Source organism: Rousettus aegyptiacus, unplaced genomic scaffold, assembly GCF_014176215.1.
Source record: "Rousettus aegyptiacus isolate mRouAeg1 unplaced genomic scaffold, mRouAeg1.p scaffold_m13_p_1, whole genome shotgun sequence".
NCBI lineage: Eukaryota > Metazoa > Chordata > Mammalia > Chiroptera > Pteropodidae > Rousettus > Rousettus aegyptiacus.
Genome location: NW_023416284.1, coordinates 5,052,163 through 5,071,076, shown reverse-complemented (window position 1 = coordinate 5,071,076; position 18,914 = coordinate 5,052,163). Strand labels below are relative to the sequence as shown.

The 18,914-nt window shown below is 56.9% G+C and overlaps 1 protein-coding gene across 2 annotated transcripts in view; it reads right to left on the bottom strand.

The window, feature by feature from the left end:
• The window catches only part of SPSB1 (splA/ryanodine receptor domain and SOCS box containing 1), a 61,353-nt gene extending 58,589 nt beyond the window's left edge, over positions 1 to 2,764 (bottom strand). The window contains exon 1 of one of the 2 annotated variants that reach the window (XM_036228345.1): positions 2,577 to 2,764. The gene's annotated coding sequence lies outside the window, so the exon portion shown is untranslated. The remainder of the gene's footprint in view (positions 1 to 2,576) is intronic. The other variant, XM_036228339.1, reaches the window with a different exon arrangement.
• Positions 2,765 to 18,914: the final 16,150 nt, after the last annotated feature.

Sequence of the window (18,914 nt, the reverse complement as noted above, 5' to 3'; positions counted from 1 at the left end):
ATCCATCAGCAGGTGTCTCTGCCTGCCCTGGAGGAGGAGCACAGCACCGTCCTTGGTGAGCAGGGGACAGCGCTGGCCTCCACCAGCTGGCCTCCACCTTTTTTTTGCTGGAGAAATTAAACATCTGTGCTGATTCCCCAGGGGGCGTTGGAGTTTCACAAGGCAGCTGTGGGGAGCCCACTGAAGGGTGGTCTCAGCCTTGCTGGAGAAGCCCAAGGAACGCAGCCTCTCCCAGCTCCAAAGTGACATCACCAGCAGCCCCCGGTAGGACCCCTCCTTCCTAAGAGTATGGAACCCCAGAACACACGGATTCTCCTCAGAGCCTCAGGCTCCCTGAAGCCAGGTCTGTCCCTGCCCATGGCCGTCAGAGCCCCTGCAGCCAATGTGCCGCCCTCTTATCATCTCTGTGCTGCCCTGGGACAGAAATGAAGATGTGTAAAGTTAGTGCATTAGGCCGCTCCACACCTTCCATGTGCATGCTCTTTCCCTCCGTCCCTCCTGTCCTCTCTCTCTCTCTCTCTCTTTCTCTCTCTCCCTCCCTCCCTCCCTCCCTTCCTCTCTCTCTCTCTCCATCTACTGGGTAAAATGCTCCCTGCAGAAGAAAAAGCAGTATGAGAACAAGGGAAGTGCTTAAAATGATCTAATCCAGCCCATCACTCTACAGCTGGGGAGACATGGAGTGCCTGGCCCATGACCTCAGCACTGGGGACAGGAACCCACGACAACAGCAAGGATTCTGCACATTCGGTCCACGGCCCTGGCTGTGCAATCTGGGCAAGTCAGCCACCCTCTCTGGGCCTCTGCTGGGAAAGGAAGAGCTGCCTAGATAGATATTCTGTAAATGAGACAGGGCTTCCCGCGCTGCTCCGTTCCTCAAGGGGGAGAAGCCTCCCGATGCCCCTCATGCCTCATCCAGCACTTCCTGCCACCCAGCGTGGAAGGGACTGGACGGGAGGGGTGGGGGGGGCAGCCCGCCCCCTTCCTTGCCGACTGTTCTCACACCCAACAACCAGGGATGAGGTCTGGGCTCCCTTCCCTCTCCTACCACAGGAGAGAATTCTTCCAGGGACACCAAACCTTAGTCACCAGGATGGCGCTTTTTTACCATCAACACCTGTTAAAACTCAGCTCATGACCAGTTTCTGATGCTACCGGCTGGAGTGTTTAATTAAATATTACTCACTCAGGAAGCAGCCCCTGCCAACTCACCCCCAAACCATACAGTTCATCCTCAGAAAAAAAAGGGAGGGAGGGAGAGCGCCAGCACCGTCCTCGGCTGGCACCAGCAGGGCGCCCCACATCCAGGGCACGGGGTCCAGCACGGCCCACTCGAGGAGCAAGAGACTGAAGTTAGGAGCCAGCGGCCCCCCTGCCAAGTGGCCACGGACGGCACACGCACTCACTCACAGACACACGTTCACTCCACACAGGCGTGCGCTCACACAGATGCACTTTAAAAACACTCAGACACACTCACGTAGATGCAGAGACACACAAAGATTCACTCTGAAACACACACTCACAGACACACACACACAGATGCACTCAGAGACAAGCATGCACTCACAGAGGCACACAGAGAAACAGTCACAGCTCAGATACACTCACACATAGATACACACATTTACACACTTATCCACACATAGGCACGCCCACACAGGTGGGCTCACAGACGGACACAGTCACACAGACAACATACCACACACACACACACACACACACACGCACACCTTGCACTCTCCCGCCGCCGGCCAAGCAGGCCTTAGCATCCAGAGGAGCCATTGCCTTGAACTTGAACAGGACAATTACCAAGTAAGTAAGTCCCCACACACACCTGGGAGCGGGGTGACCCATCCCACAGTTACACCGACGGACACAGGCTGCCCTGGTTGGTCACTGTTAATCAATTTCCTGACATAACACGCGACTCTCCGCTGGTTGCCGGGAGAAGCCGCAGCTGCTCCGGGGCGGCGGGGAGGGTGGCGCCGCCAGGGTGTCGCCCCGCGGGCTCCCGCGGGGAAGCGCTGCGGGCCTGGCGCGGGAGCCCCGAGGGGTCCAGTCCGGCCGCCCCGAAGATGCTGGCCCCGACCAGCGGGAAAAGCGAAACTAACTTCGCGGAGCGGGGAGGGGGGCAAGTCGGCACCCCCGCCTGGGTCGCGGGGACGGTCGCGGGGGCTATGGGGCACCCGGGCACCTCGAAGTTGGCGTGCGTCGCCGCGCACCCCAGGCCCTTTCCCCGGGTCTGCAGCCGCCGAGGCTGCACCCCAGGAGCAGCGGCGGCCGCCCGCCCCGGCTCGCGTCCGCAGGTGGGACGCAGGACCGCGGCGACCCGCCCGCGCCCGCAGCTGCAGCACCGGCAGCGGCGCTGGGCGGCGCCCGGCCCCCTTCTCCCGGGACCCGCGGCGCGAAGAGGGCTCCCCGGAGCCACCGCGGGGGCGCTGCACTCCCCGCGTCCCCTGCGGTCCCCAGTCGGGACGCCCACAGGGTCCCCGGCGCCCGGCCCCGCGCCCACCCACTCGGACCCCAAGTACCGCGACCCCCGCGGCCACCCGGTCCCCGCTCCCGGCCCTGCCTACCGCGCCGGGGAGGCCGCCGCCGCCGCCGCCTGCTCTCCGGGGCCGAGAGGCGCAGGGCGCCCGGGCCGCGCCCGCCGCAGGGAGCGAAGTCGCCTCCTCCCCGCGGCCCCGGCGCCAGCGCCTGGAGCCTGGTTCCTGCTGCGAGCGCGCGGGCTGCCCGAGCGCGACTTCTGGGGAAAGAAGGAAAAGCGACCCAAGGCTTTAAAGTGAAAAACGAGAAAAGCGCCGGGGGCGGGGCCGGCCCAGCCTATCCCCGCCCCTCCCTGCCCCGGCCCCGGCATGGCCCCGCCCCCGCCCTGGCTTCGGCCGGGCCCCGCCCTCTCCCCGCCCCCTAAAGCCCCGCCCCTCCCGGCCTGGCCCCGCCCCTCCCGGCCCCGCCTCGCCCCGCCCCGCCCCTGCCTGGCCCCGCCCCCGGGCTCGGTGCAATGGACAGCTGTGTGCGGCCGCGACGCCAGCGGGCCCCGCGCTCCTGGCGCCCGGCAGCCAGGGCGCGGGGCAGCGCCCCACGTGCCCAGCGCCCGCTCCGCCGCGCCCTGCAGCCGCCCTATCCCGGCCCCACCCGGAGGCCGCCGGGGCGCGCGAGGCCGCGTCCGTGCGAGCGTGCGGGGCGGCGCCCAAGCGCCGGTTCATTCTGAGGCGTCTTTGGGCAACGCCGGGCGGCCTCCGCTGGGCCGGAGGCCGGCGTTGCAACACCCGAAGGGCCGAGGCAGTGCCAGGACCCCCGCGGGGGAGGGTGGCTTACTAATAATAATTTTTACGATCTCTGGGGACGGTGGGGGTTATTGCAATAACCTTGGAGCAAGGCCTTGCTTGCCTCATCTGAAATTCCCAGCAGCTTAAAGTTCCGTAATTCTAGGGCACAGGAGAGGAGTTCCTGGGCTGGCAGAGAGTCCAGGGCCTCTCCCGCCCTGCTAGAGCCCCCCTCCACGCACGCGCGCGTTTCCGTTGCGGCACCCACAGGGACCGAGGTCGCAAGACTCTCAGACCCTAGGCAGGGCCCAGGTACCTCGGCATCCCAGTGCCTGGTGGTTCCAGGTGTATAGCAGGCCGCACTCCACGGATGATTGTTGAATGAATGAATGAATGATCGGACGATGGCCTGGAAGATTCCCACCTCTGACGACTTCTCCCCCTGCCCTCAACACAGCAGCCGCTGGCACTATAGAAGTGGGAAGCTTTGAAAGAGATAGCTGATTTAAGAACAGAGGCTTACAGTCCTCCACCGCTCACTGTGTGCGGCGTCCATCGAAGGGAATGTGGAATTAGCATTATTGGAGAAGCTGTTATAAATAATGTGGTTTCATCTTTGCCAGAACCTGTAAGGGCCAGACTCATTGCAGAGTTGAGGATGAGGTAAGTGCCCAGAGGCTCAGCCCTAGCAGAACTTAGAGCCCAGCTGGACTCTAATAGCTTCCAAAATTCAGTGCCTCCTCCCTTCACTGGGCTGAAAATCATTCTAGGTTTGTTTTGAATGTTAAAAACACAGGCTCAACAGGCTGCCATGGGCAGGGTGGGCCTGAGTGGCCATTCTGGCCAATCATTTGACACTCCCAGGTCAGACTGTCTAGGAATGGCGAAGCGGCTAGTCAGGCGGACCCCCCTGCCAGCGACCCAGGGGAGCTTGGAGTTTCAAAGAGTACATGGCTCCTTTCGGCCACCGTGCAATCTGAGATCTGTTCCTTGCTCCAAGATGTTACGGTGCTGGGGAGAACTGTGAAAGCATGGAGGTGACAGAGGATCTTTCCGGGCTACTGGTATACCCTAGAGTGTAGTCCTGAGAAAGCACAGCCACCTCTGTACTTCCTTTCTCTCCCATGGAGGAGTAGCCTTGGTTGACGCGTCACATAGAGAGTACGCATCCCTCGCCGGGTGCTGTCCTCTTGAAGGGTGACCTTGCCTTTTATCCTGGAGGACACTTTCCAGGGGAGACCGGGGCAGATGGCATGCATGCAATTCAAGTGGCAGGATCTGGTCATTTGAGGGCAGGGGCCCCACCTTTGATGTGGAGGCCCCTCACAGTTCCTAATTAGAAGTCAGCATTCCTGCCCCACCTTCCTGCAGCATTAATCTTGAAATCTCAGCTCTGATCTACTCAGGTAATTAGATCCTGCTGACCTAAATTTTCCAGAGAAATCCTGGGGAGTGAGCCTTCCTCTCCTCCAAGAGCCAGGGGGCAGATGATGCTGGGAAGCTGGTCATGGAGCAGAAACCGGGTTACGTCCTGGAGCAGTGCCGAGCAGTCGTGGAGGCCAACTTGTGTGAAAGGGGTGTATGCTCATCATATCAGTGCTGATACTATTGTTTGTTAAAAAAGATACATCATCTTGCAAAACCGTGACATCAGCTGATAAACACCACCCAGGAATTTGAAGACTGACTCAAGTATTAAACCAAATATCTGTGTTCCCCAAGGGTGAATAGGGAGGTGGGTGGCTCCGGGCTTCTGGTGGTACAACCTCCACCCCCAAACTCCCCCCACCACCCCCCCGCATCCACCTCCACACACACATTTCATCACTGGCGTCAGTACAATTTGCTCATGTCTCTAATCTGTCTCGGGAAAGTGACAGGGAGAACTTATTAGATAGCAAATGAGCATTGGCTGCTTTTCCTGATGATGAAAAGTCTGTGCAGTGATATGCTGGACGCCCTCTGGGCCCCTAGAATGTAACCGCCCCATAAGCATGAGGGCCCTACCTTCTCTGTGTCCCTCGCTGACTGGAGAGAACAGGCAAGGGACTGGGTCCTAGACAAGCTACGCGCCCCAGCGCGGCCATTCACCAGCTGTGAGACCTCAAGCACGTTACTTAACCTCTCTGAGACTCAGCTTTTTCATCTGCAGAATAGTTTCCCAGAATTTGGGGTGGGGGCAATCACTCAATGAACACTAATTGAGCATAAAGTGTGCAGGGGAGAGTGTTAGAATGAAATCAGAAGGTTTGGAGGAATTTTGAGGTGGTAGACATATTTTAGACATTATTACTGACAATAATGAAAAGAGGTTTCATGAAAAGCATGGGGTCCACAGAAGAGGGGCAGGACCCACCCAAACGGAAAGAACACTGAAGCGTATTCATAAAACTTACGCCCATTTGCATCCCAAACATACGATGTACTTATCTGATGGTGTGAAACTGAAGCAGATTGGACCTAATCTTACAGAACTTTGACCTTATGGCATTCGTGAATTAGTACATTTGATTCATTTCGTAGACTCTGGGCCGTAAACTTCTGTTTCACACAAGATCACATATTAGACAGTGACACCTGCTGGCAAAATGTGATATTGCAGTGTAGCTCTATCAGACACTGTTACCAGAATCAAGAGGGGGTAATGCAAAGTTTCCGAGGCTTTAAATAAGACACTGGGTGATAATCAGGCTTCAGGAAAGTTACCATAACCTCGAGGGGACATTAATAATGAGATGACCTAGGGCTGTGACGATAACTATTGCAAAGTTCTTCAAAAACACTTCCAGGGAAATAAAAGCGAGCAGGCTGTGACCCCGATGCCTGTCTTAGCTATTTGGCAGACGTTTTCAAGTCTTTCAGTGTCTTTCCCCGCCCCGCCCCCACGGGACATCTTCAGTATTATAGTAAAACGCCACTAAAATAATACAGCAAAGCACTCCTCCAAGTATCGACTCATTTGGTCCTTCAGTATTTATTATCTACTTATTTTCTGTTGAGGAATTGAGTGAATAAATATTGAACAGCACTATCTGCATGCTACAGAGTGAGTAATAAACGAAATGGGCCAGGCCCCTGAATTTAGAGAATTTCCATTTAAGTGGAAGAGATGGGCAATAAATAGTAAGTGAGATCATTTCAAGTAGTAACGAGTGATAAGGAAGAATCATTTTATATAGATCGGCTCTATGGCCTATTTTTCTTTAGACAGGGACCTGTATTTAGTGGCCTCAGTTCAAACTTTAAGACCCTTTCTATATAAAGATTCTAGAAAGGTCAGCCTTGTGTGTCAAATGACGGATCAGAGACCGCCAGTAGTTAGGGACTCATTTCTCTTTCCTGTACCCCACCATATTTTGTTGCTACAGAGATACTTTGAAACTGAGTCCAAACTCACAGGTCTAGCCTCTCTGCTTCGTCTTCATTTCAGGATGCACCATTTCCCCAGCCAGGAGGTCAGCTGCCTCCTTAATTCAGTAAGCATGTCCTGGGAGTCAGCCATATGCCACATTCTGTACTGGGCACTTCTAAAGTTAGCCTTGACCCCACGAGGGGTCAGTATGGAGAGTGAGGATGGATTAACTCTCACTCTGCCTCACTCTTGGAAAAATATCTCCAAGAGCCCGCAGTATCGGCCCTTCCACCCTTTTGCACAAAGCCCGGCACATTCGGGCTGGGAATTCGTGATGACGCTTCTGGGTGGGCTTTTTTCTCCTCTAGGAAGTCCTGAATATTTCTCTCCAGGGCAGATCAGGTTGGAAGAACAAAAAATTAACACATCCAAACCTATAGAATGATTATATACATGTGTGTATAATTTTAGACAATATATAATTTTAAAGCAAACTTTTCAATATTTTAATTCAATTTGTTGGTCTGAAATTGGTTAATAAAATTATATGTTTTAAGTGTACACTTCTATAATATGACCTCTGTATGTTGCATGGTGTGCTCACCGCCCAGAGTCTGGTCTCCTTCCAGCACCATATATTTGATTCCCTTTACCCTCTTCGATCTCCCCCTCACCCCCGGCTCCTCCGGTAAAAGCTAACGTTTATTGAATGCTTCCTGTACACTGTGTTCTGTGTTTTCCATATATGCTCTCATACACCCCTCCTACGAGGTAGGTACTAGGATTGTTGTATTTTATGATGGGGAAGGTTTTCCAAAAGTGCCAGGAAAGAGCTTTCCTGGGTGTTGCGTGCCACCCCAAAGGGAAGGCGCCCAGACCGGGAACCGCTCGAGGCCACATTCGACAAGCAGCAGGCACAGAGCTCAACGACATGTACACAGGGCAAAAGTAGAAACCTCAACAAGCTTAGTCTGTATGGTGGTTCTAAACCAGACGCCTGGACTGAAGGTAACCAGCCGTACAGATCAGAAGACGGTTGTCGCCAGCACATTTGTTCCCTAATTGTTTGCGACTGGGTTTCTCCTTCTCCAGAGGCCTTCGTCCATGTGCCGCAGGGGACGTGGGCTCATCGCACAGGCACCTCCTTTTTCAGTCCAGTGAGAACACATACAGACCATGGCTAAAACGTATTTACATCCCTGAGATGGGGGGAGCTGTATGACATCCGTTTGCCAAATCCCGAGGGCTTATCAGGCAAATTAAAGTGCGAACAGCTCTCCCTGGGCTGTGTTTTGGGCAAGTGGGATAAGCGAGGTGGGGCACTTTTCCCGCCTTGTTAATATTTCCCCGCCAATATTGGTTCATAAAAGCCATCATTTGTCAGTAGACCAACAGTTTAATGCATGCACAGTGGTAAGGCGTGGGAATCCTAGAATCTCTGGTAGGTCTTGTTTGTTATTTGGCCAAATCAGAGCTCTCTCTCTCTCTTGAATCTAACCAATAGTTATTTTGATGGAGATACCAGTGAGGTGGTTTCCTTTGGCCCCTAGAGAGTCAAGTTTGGAGTGTCCAGGGATCGTAATGATAGCTCAGGCGGCTGGCAAGAATACGGTGTCTAACGCATTTTGGATACAAGAGCCATTTAACATCGTTTCCCCATTAGAGGTAAGAAAATCTCACTGTTTCCACAGCATCACAAAGTCCCGGGCGACCCCAGACGCAAACCAGCTTTCTGTGTAAATGTTTTCGTTTTTGCCTCGCTGGTGTTTATATCAAAAACGCTGCCCCCAGAGGAGCCAACGACCTCTGTCATGGTCCAACAGAGTGCTCCCCGAGATGACAACCTGAAACATTGACTGGAAGTACCCAACGATTGATCCCAGAAAAGGAAAAGCAGTACTGGAAACCTAGTGACTATTGGTTTGAGAGAGAGAGAGAGAGAGAGACAGACAGACAGACAGACAGACAGAACGAACTCTGGTCTGTACAAACCTGTTCCGTAGAAGTAACCCGGGGTAGGGGTGTTGACTCGATGACTTCAAAAGGAGTTACAATTGCGTAACCAGCACAGTGTTTACCATTTTCACCTTTTAAATAAGAACCATCAGTAAATCGTGAAAAATCTGCACCAAGTAGAGGAACTTCCTGTCGGGTATTACGGGGAGTCAGAAGGCTATCTGCTGGCGTCGGGCAGTCATGCGGGGAGGAGAGGCGAAGGGGGGAAGGAGAGTAGGATCACGGTTTTTACGGGAAAGAGTCATAAATAATGCGTTCAGTACCACTAGTGAGAGGCAGAGCCTGGACTCGAAGCCAGGGAATCTGGTTTAAAGTCAGCACCTTAACCATCAGTCTGTGTTGCGTCTCAGGTGTTAGATATTAAGGCGATGTCCAAAATGAAAAAAAAAAAAATCAAATCAAGAAAAGGAGCTTCGGACAGTACCAGAGGGTCCCCAGTGTCCTCCGCAGAGGCAACCCTCTGGCCAGCTTCCTGTGTCTTGCCAAAGCTGGTCTGTGCTCCCTGACACGGGGCCGCACACCACATGCCACACGCCACACAGGGGGGTCCTCTCTTGCTTCTCTCCCCTTAACGATCTGTCTTGGGGACAGCTCCCGTCAGGGCGCAGGGTGTCTCTCCGGTTCTGTTGCATGATGGTGGCTCAGGCCAAGCTAGTCCCCTGTTGCAGGAACCCTGGATGAGCTGCGCCCCATGTGCCTGAAGATCCACAGGAAGCCGGCCACCAAGATGTGGGAGCAGGGCCGTCAGGCGCAGTAGCCTCTCATCCCAGGCAGAGCTTAAAGCTCTGGCACCCGACCCAGAGGGACAGCTCCTGCCCCAGCCGCTGCCCACTGTCGGCACAGGCCAGTGGAAGATGTAGGGGAAGGCGAGGCCATAAGCCCCCCTTCTCACTCAATGGGTTGTCTGGTCACCCTCGTCTTCTGCTTTCCACGTGCCACAGAGATGCCCGGTGTGCCTGGACGAGTGGTGCTCTGCGATCCCGGGTCGGCCAAATGCCAGTCGGCCCCTCCCCGCCTCCCCCGGGAGGGAGGGAGCGCCCCCTCCCTCCCCCACACCGTCCTTGCTCCATCCCCGTGGGCGCTGCAGCCACTCTGTGTTGGGAGGCTGAGCCTGGGTGAGGTCCCCAAGGTGCCCACTCGGAACCCAGAAGGAGGAGGACCAGGATGGAGTGAGCTGAATTTCCTTTCTATTTAAAGAAAAAAAAAAAAACACCAAAAACCCAAAAAAACAAAAAAAAAAGTCAAAACCCAGTTTAGCTAGGACGTTGCTTCCTCTGCCCAGGCTCTCCCTTGTGGGCTGTGTGGACGGTGGTGGCTGACCCCGTCTGCAGGGTAACCGGGGGAGGAGTGGGGGGCAGGGGCTTTCGTCTCCCTGGGCTGGCTCAGGACAGATGCCGACATCTGGTTTTAAGCGAGGGGTCTGTTTTTTCCCCCACTCAACCAGTGGGTTTGCCTGGAGCTCCAGAAGGAACGATCAGGAAATTGGTGGCAGTTTGAACCCGGGCTCCTTCCGGCCTCTGCATTTCATTCTGATGCCAGACCACCCAGGTAGCTGGCACGTACCAGGAGTGGGTTGAGCTCTGTCTGGAAGTCGCATCTGGGAGACACTCTGCAGCAGATGCCTGAAGCCAGGGCCATCTGCAGGACTGTCAACCTGTGTCTCTGCGCCCAGCAGGGCCGGTGCTCCGGGCCGTTCTGCATGTGTGCGCGTGCGCGTGTGTGTGTGCGCGCGCGCGCGCGTGTGAGCGTGTGTGCGTCTGTGTGTGTGCATGTGCGCGCGCGTGTGTGTGTGGGGGGTCACCTCTGTCTCCCAGGGCAGCCGGGAAGAACACAGGAACAACAGTAAAGGTCCGGAATGGAGCCTGCCTCCCCTCGGGGGGCTCCGGCTGGGGGAGGCAGGCATGCAAGTGCTCAGAGACAGGGCGCAGGGACAAAGCGCGGGCAGAGGAGAGGGCTGAGCGGCCGGCCCAGGCGGATCCTTCACACCCGGGGTGGTAAATGACCCACCTCATCTGGTCCCACGGATGGACCGGCCCAGGCAGCTGCAGGAGCATCACGCGGACCAGCCTCCTGGGGCCCAGGGCGGGGCAGGGGCAGGGTGGGGAGAGGAGCAAGCCCTGCCATGTCACTCTGTCTGCCGGAGCTCTCCGTGTCCAGGGAGGGGTCCCAATGACAGCTGCCCTCCTCACGGCCGGGGCTGGGCACAGTCACCAGGGAGGGAGGAAGGGGGCACCGGGAAGTTCGAGGCCACGGTCGCCGCCCACCCCCCCCCCCCCCCAACAGCAGACTCTGGGCCCCGGGGCTCGGGGCCTGTGGTGGGCCTCCTCCCCCTCCAGCTCAGACACGGACGAGCACGTGTTGGGATGGACGGCTGAGGTCATCGTAAAGCCGGGTGCACCGAGGTCACCTGAGCACGGATGTGTCCGCTCGCCTCCCAGGCAGCGGGCGGGCCCCGGGGTCCCCCCCCCCGGGCACCTGCCGTTCAGCTGCTCTAGACCTGGGGGACCCTCGGGGACACACGTTGGGCTCCTTCCTGCAGCAAAGTGCCACACTCCCCACTGCCACACAAACACCCTCCTCCAGGCCCAGGGTCCTGAACAGGCGGCCCCCGGGGAGAGGCCCAGGGGCCGGTCTGCTGGGCAGAGGACATCCCTGAAGGGAGCTGCTCAGGGAATTCGGGGCCTGTGGCGGGGGCGGGAAGGAGGCTGCCGCGGGGAGGACAGAGGGCGGAGGGAACGGCAACAGCGGAGCCCTGTCCGGGGATGAGAAAGCCAGCCGCGAGGCCCGGGAGCAGTCTTTCTCAGGAAACTCTCCACCAAGACGCCACCCAAAGTGAGGGCGGAGGACAGTGGTGTCCAGGGGCAGCCTGCGCACACACGGCCTCAGAGAGGGGGCTGCAGCCAGACCCCGGCCCACGGCGGCTTCCGCCTCACCTGAGGCCCCAGCCCAAGGGGCTTCCTGCTTCCGGTGACCAGGGGAGGGGGCAGCGGCCACAGCTGCTCAGGCTTGCTCCAGCAGGCCCGGAACGTGGCTCAAATTCAAGAGTTGGGCAGGGGGCACCGGCCCGGTCCTTACACGGCACTTCAGGATACCGCGAATGCCCTCCAGGGCCACACGTTAAGTCAGGATATTTGCAGGGACTCAGACGTGGCTAAGGACAGAGAGGCGGCGGAGGCCTTGGATTCTTTTTGAGGCGCTGAGAGTAATTTTAGCAGTTTGCTGTGGGGGAGCCAAGGAAAGCACTACAGTCCGGGTTTATTTTTGAGAGCGCGAAGTCACTTCGTGGGCGGGTCCACTCGCGTCTCTCTCTAACTTCGCTCGCTCACCCGGGTGGGCGTCGGAGCAGACGGCCTGCGAAACGCTGGTTGTAAACACTACTCTCGCCTTGGGATTCTTGGGGGAGGACTTGCTTCTGGGATAACTCGGTGATTGGAAAAACTTTTGGGAGGATGTTCCCTTCTCCAGAACATGGAATAACAACTGCTAAACGTGTTATTTCTATTAACGAGACCGCCGTGCTTTCTGAGGACCGGTAGGCACTGCGTGAAAAGGCCGAAGCTCTCAGTACGTGTGTTTGACTTGCGTGGTGGACCCACGCGGGTCCGGAGCCAGCATCTTCTGCTTTGGGGAGAGACCCACTGAGTTGGTGCAATACCCCAGGGACAGACAACCGCCCCTCGCGCCAACCCCAGGAGGAGGGGCTCCGCGGTAGGAATCTAATTCGCAAAGGGAGCATTTGTCTCGAAGCTGCGTGGACACCACTCTTGACAAAGGCTGGGAACATCTCAACTGTTCATAGCCAGGAATTGGAGGGGGAGGGGAGGCTCTTGGGGAGGATGGGCGGCAAGAGGGCTCTCCAGGCCCCTCCCGATGCTGCTACCACAGCGACCCACGCCGGACCCAACGGAGTCCTCCCAAGGTGTCCCCGGCAGAGCCATGAGCCCGACGCCCTCTCCTCATCCGGCTTCCTGGGCCATGCACAGGCCGTGGGCTGCGGCATCTACACTCCCTTGCTATCTGCACGAGGCAGGAATGGGGCCAGCGACACACAGTAAGGTCACCAGACTAGACGCGGGACGCTCAGGTAAATCTGAATTTCAAATAAACAACCAATGATGCCTTCGTGTAAGAGGGTCCTCAGTGTTGCGCGGGACAGACTTCCGCTTCAATCGTGTTTTGATTTTTTATCTGAGACTCAGATTTAACTGGGTGCCCTGCGGATTGGTTTGATAAATCTCACAACCCTTCTGAAAGGGGAGCGGAGCTCGGCTTCCTGGGGGCGCCGCCTGACGCTCTCGAGTCCGGCGGAGCTGCAGACGCACCCCCCCCCACCCCGGTTGTTTCTTTCAGATCTGGTTTGAGTTGGGTTTCCGTCGACCAAAGGCGTCCCGGTGAAAATACCAAGTGACGGCCAAAAGTCAGGGACAAAGCGACACGCGGCTTGGAAACCCAGGGGCTTGGAAATCCAAAGTGCAGAACCAGGAGCTCGGGAAGTCTTGAGAGGGGATGTCCGGGCCTGGCACCCTGGCCCGCAGCCCACGGCGGCTTTTCACGGTGAGTGGGTGGCGTTCTTCCTACACAGCCTGTGACCCGGGCCGACCCATGCTGCGCTCCTCCCTCTCCCGTTCGATTGCTTTTCCGGGCTTCTCCTATGTCTTCTAAACTCTCCCTTTGGGATGAGAGACTTCTCGGAGGTAAATGGATAAACCCCAGATCAAGGAGAGATGGAGGATTCAAGGGAACAAGGGGTAGGAGCTCCATGAGGACCCCTGTGGGTCTCCTGGACTGGAACAGAGATGACCCTGAACCAGCGCCTGTTCAGGATCCAGGCCTGGCCCCCTGAGGCTGGGCTGTGCAGGGCTGTATGGTCCGCCTGCCCACCCCCAGTGCAGGTGGACGGACGGAAGCCTCCAGCACCCAGCGGAGCCCCGGCCTCGACGCGAGAGGCACCGAGAGGCAGCATGCGCACGCGAGAGACAGAGAGGTGGCAGTTGACTCTCCATCTTCCCCCCCAGGAGAAGGCGTGTGTGGGCATCGGGGGAAGTGGGAGGCAGCCCGGCGAGGAGCCCACAGGAGGCAAAATCGAACGGGCAGAGAGCCGACAGGAGAGAAGCCAGCGTAGACCCTGAACGATAACAAGACAAAAGTAACACCTCCCCAAACTCAGAGTTGGGGGCAGGTGGAGGGAAGCCAGGTGGGAGCCGACACCTACACCTGCCAAAGTCAATATTCCCACTTGGTTTTCACAAAAATCGTGTTTAAAAAAAAAAACAAAAAAACACTAAGGACTCTAGCCTCCTGATGTCTGTATACATTTCTAACATTAAAGAGATCTTTCGGGAAATATTATTTGTATGACAAATTGTTATTTAAAGTTCAGCAATTCCTTCAGGTGCAAATAAAATTATTAATGCACTATTAAAATTAAAATGAGCTTCAAGAGAAGGATCCATTTTTAAAAAATCTCTCTCTCTCTCTTCTATTTGTATCTATATCTTGAAAGATGTTCACCTAATTCGTGTGCTTTTTGGTACTTTTTTTGAATTCACTTATAACAAGAATGCATTATTTTTACAAAACCATTTTTTTCTTAAAAACGTAATATTAAAAGATCTTAAAGTGATTAATTGGCACAGATTAGTATTTCTGTCTTTGTGGCTTCCCATATTTTTCTCTCTCTTTTTTTTTCAGTTAAAAAAATAAAAGCATTCGCAGGAAAGAATAACGAAGCCGGGGGTATCACGGTCCCTGATTCCAACCCGTAGTACGAAGCCGCAGCGATCAGTTTGGTGTGACAGTGGCATAAAAACAGGCCCATAGATCAATGGAACAAAATAGGGGCCCAAGAAGCAAACATGTATGGTCGATTAATTTATGACGAAAAGGGCAAGACTAACACAATGGGGATAGCACAGTAAACTGAACAGCCGCATGCAAAAGAATAAAACTGGTCTCCTATTTTATCCCACACACTAAAATGAACTCAGAACGGAGACTTGAAACCATAAAATCTCCCGGGGGGAAACAGGTTCATGACATTGATTTCGGCAACGATTTCTTGGGTCTGACGCCAAACGCAAAGCCAACAACGGCAAAAATAAATAAGTGGGATTAAATCCGTTTAAGAAGCTTCCGCGCAGCAAAGGAAACCATCCACGGAACGGAGAGGCAACCACCCACCGAACGGGATAACGCATTTGCAAGTCGCGTATCGGACAAGCGGTTAATGTCCAAACTATAGAGAGAATTCACGCAACTTAACAGTAAAAAGAATCCAGTTAAAAAACGGGCCGAGGACCTGAACAGACGTTTTCCCCAAAGAAGACCCGAAGACGGCCAACAGGCGCATGAAAAGATGCTCAGCGTCACCGATCGCCTGGAACACGCACGTTAAAACCGCAGCGAGACGTCGCCTCGCATCTGTCAGAAGGGCCATGGCCGAGACGGGAAGTCACAAGGGTCGGTGAGGATGCGGGAGAAAAGGGAACACTTGTGCACTGTTGGTGGGAATGTGAATTGGTGCAGCCACTAGAAAGAAGAAAGAAAGAAAGAAAGAAAGAAAGAAGAAAGAAAGAAAGAAAGAAAAGAAAGAAAGAAAGAAAGAAAGAAAGAAAGAAAGAAAGAAAGAAAGAAAGAAAGAAAATGGAGCTATCATATGATCCAGCAACTCCACCTCTGGGTATGTATCCGAAGAAAACGAAAATACTAATTCAAAGAGACCCATGCGCCCCCGTGTTCGACGTAGCAGTACTGACCAACAGCCAAGATACGGAGGCAACCTGGGTCTCCGTCGACAGGCGAATGGATAAAGAAGCGGTGGTACCGCCGCCCCCCCTCATCCAAAGTCCTCCAGTGGATGCCCGAGACCACGGAAGCACCGAAACGTATGGGCGCCGTGTCGGAAGCATCGTTCGGCTTCTCTGGCGTCTCCGGACGGCCACCATCACTGCCTTGAGCTTTCGTTATCAAGCAAAAGAGGGGTGACCTGAAGCCAAGCACTGTGATCGAGGGGACGGTGGCGTCCGCAGCGTGGATGTGGCACGGTGTGGACAAAGCAATGACTCGCGCCCCACGAGGGAGGCGGCAAGGCCGGCGGGGGAGTTCGTCACGTCACTCAGCACGGCGCCCCGCTTAAGACTTACGAAGCGTTTCTTTCTGGAATTTTCCATTTAATATTTTCAGACCGGGGTTGGCCCGCAGAGAAGGGGGAGCGCCGGTGCGTGCATATCCGCGACAGAACACTATTCGGCCATCGAAAAGGAAACCCTGCCCTTGGAGGGTGGGGAGGGGGCTCGCGGGCGTCATGCTGAGCGAAGGAAGGTGGGCTGTGCGTGCGGAATCTAAAGAGCAAAAAGACAAGCTCGTAGATACAGAGAACAGATCGGCGGTCGCCAAAGGGGACGACAGGCAGGCTTGGAGGGTTAAAAGGTGCAAAGTTCCAGCTATAAAACAAAATAAGTCACAGGGAATGATACGCCGCATTATGAAGATACAGGTGGCTAGCGAGTGATTCTGTGCTGCATGTTTGTGAGTTGCTAAGAGTAAATCTTAAATGTGCTCATTCGCGAGAAAAAAAAGGAAAAGAAGTTTCACAACGGTGCAAGGTGATGGATGGCGACTCGACCTCGTGTGGTGATCGTGTCACAGTGCACGCCAATATCTAATCATTACGCCGCATACCTGAAAACAATGCATGTCGATTATACCGCGATACAATAATTATTTAAGAGCTTATGGCACAGCAGGGAGGGCCCAACTGGTAGCATGAGCTTTACGATTTTTATTTCTAATGATGCTTCTTCAGACAAAAAATATGATAACGGTTTCCACAAGCTGGGGGCTTGGGACGGGAGACAGGAAGGGGCCGAGGAAACGTCAGGGCAGCAGGCGAGGGAGGCGGGGCCGGTCAGCACGGGCTGCCCTCCGGCTGCCCACACCTGCTGGCGGCCTGCAGGCAGCCCTGAGCTGGCCTTGCTCTCCACCCACAGCGAGCAGGAAAGCAGCCGGGCGTGGGCTTCAGCCCTTGCCTTCCTCTGTCGGGACCCCTGTCCCGCTAGTGACCAGAGTGCTGGCCCCCGACGTGGCTGGGCCAGCCCCCCGCCTGGCCCGCTGCGCACGCAGGAGGTGCGGCCTCCCCCAGAGACGATGACCAAGGCCGGGCTCCGCGGCCGCCTGGTCCTCCGCCCGAGCGGCCTGTCCCATCCGCCCCGGCTCAGAGCAGCTCAGCTGACCGCACCCGCGGAAGCCTCGCGCTCCAGGCTCCCGGCGTCTCCCCCTCGCCCAGGGACTGGGGCTGGGGCCCTGTGCGGCCACCTCCTCGGGTGCGGCTAGCAGACCCCCCAGAGCCTCTCTCTGTGACTCGCCCCCACCCCGGTCCCTGCTGGGGTGGCCTCCCTGCGTTGCCCAGTTAACGGCCCTGCTCAGAGCCTCCTTCGGGAGGAGGGGGCACGGCAGGTGTCCAGGTGACCTGTGGCCGATGTCACCGGACGATCCCCAGGGCAGACTGTGCTTGCCTCGCTGTCATTACTGCCCTTCGGTCATTCTCTCACACGTTTTCCGCAGGGCACGGCGCTCAGGCCCAGAAACACAAACCTGAGTAAGGCATGTGGAGAGTCTCTGCGTCTCCGTCCCCGGCCGCGCAGGCGAGGGCGTCGGGGAGAACAGAGGGCATCCAGCAGCACACGGCACACTGTCCCCGCCTGCCCCCTTCCGCTGGCAGCTGGGGAGGCAAGCCCGCCCCGTCCAGGGCTCTGGCTGTGTGCCTGCAGACCTGGTGGCGGACACTGGAGAAGACGTTTAGGCCGGCGGTCCCCAAGCCTGCCCGCCAAGGACTCCTTTTATTATTTTCACGACCCCCCCCCCTTTGTATCTGTCCCTGATTTTCAAAACTCCGATCAATCGGGAAAATGGAGCAAATGACGCAGTAAGGACGCAGCCGGAGCCGTGCGGTGCTGGACCAGCGCTGGAGTCACCACATGAGACTCGGGACACCCCGGCCCCAGCCGAGAGATGCGTGCTTCTGAGGGGGGTCAGTGCGGGGCTTCCGACACGCCCAGCCTCGCCCCCGGCTCCAGCACCTCCTGAGTGTTCTGTCCCGAACCACGGCTCGGTTTTAACCAGTTCCAGCGCCTGCACGGTCGGCAGGCAGAACCTGGGCCCGGGGATGGCTCCAGGCTCCAGCCCGCGCTATCCTTGGGCTCTGGTCTCTGCACGTGGCCTCGTTTCAGGCTCCCGGTGGGGCTGAAATTGCTGCTGGTGGCTCCAGGTTGACAGGCCCTCGGGTTTGAGACCAGAGGAATGGAGTCGCCTCCGCCCATAACCTCGGATCCACTCTGCTCTGACTGGCTTGGGCCGCAGGCCCCCCAAACCAATTACTGCAGCTGTGGGTACTGGATGTCCTAACTGACCAGGACACCTTCCCACACACACACACACAAAGTACAGGGAGGCTCCCCGAAGGGGGAACAGGTATGAGTGACCCTCCGGCGCAGCCTGCACGGTCATCAGGTGGCCCTCACAGTGTCCAGTCTTGGGAGGCAGTGGGCCCCCTAGCTACGCTTCTACCAGGACGGCACGGCCATTGGCCATCGCCACAGATAAACCAGCACCGATTCGCCCCAGCCCCCCGGCGACCTCTCCTATGAGGGACACTCCCCGAGTGCTTCCCAGGCCGAGGCACGATCAAGGACGGGGCCCGCAGCCGCCAGTGGCCACGGGCCTGGCCGCGCATCTGTCACCTGTGCCTCCTGGTCCCTGGGGCTCCCGCTACCTCTGGATATGCATGGTGCTCTGGCCCCTGGACCCCCAGGGGCTCTGCGATTCTGCTCGACTGCCCCGCAGCCCTCATATTCCTGGGGACACGGCACCGGCCGGAGGTGAGAAGCAGGCACAGGCCATGAGAAGACCGACCGCGGCCCCTGGCACCGCTGCTGCCGGACACTCCCCGGGGTGTCTCCCTCTCGGACGCCGCAGGGCACGCCCTTCGGGCGACATCCTCCCCATCCCCGGGGCTGCCAGGAAGGTCGGGGGCCACCTGTTCTCAGGCTGCTGGGGATCTCTGAGGTGGGTCATCGCGCCCGCCGCTGTGTCTCCCAGGAGGCCCGTGGACCCTCACGCGATGGCAGGCGGCCGGTCTGCCCAGACGAGCCGGACCCGCAGTGGGTACGTGACGAGGTCCTCTTCCCGGGACTCGCTCTACCGGCCCCTCGCCCGAGATCACGCAGCACGATGACGCCATCCGCAGCCCGCCACACCCCATCTCCCAGAGAGGGGACGAAGGC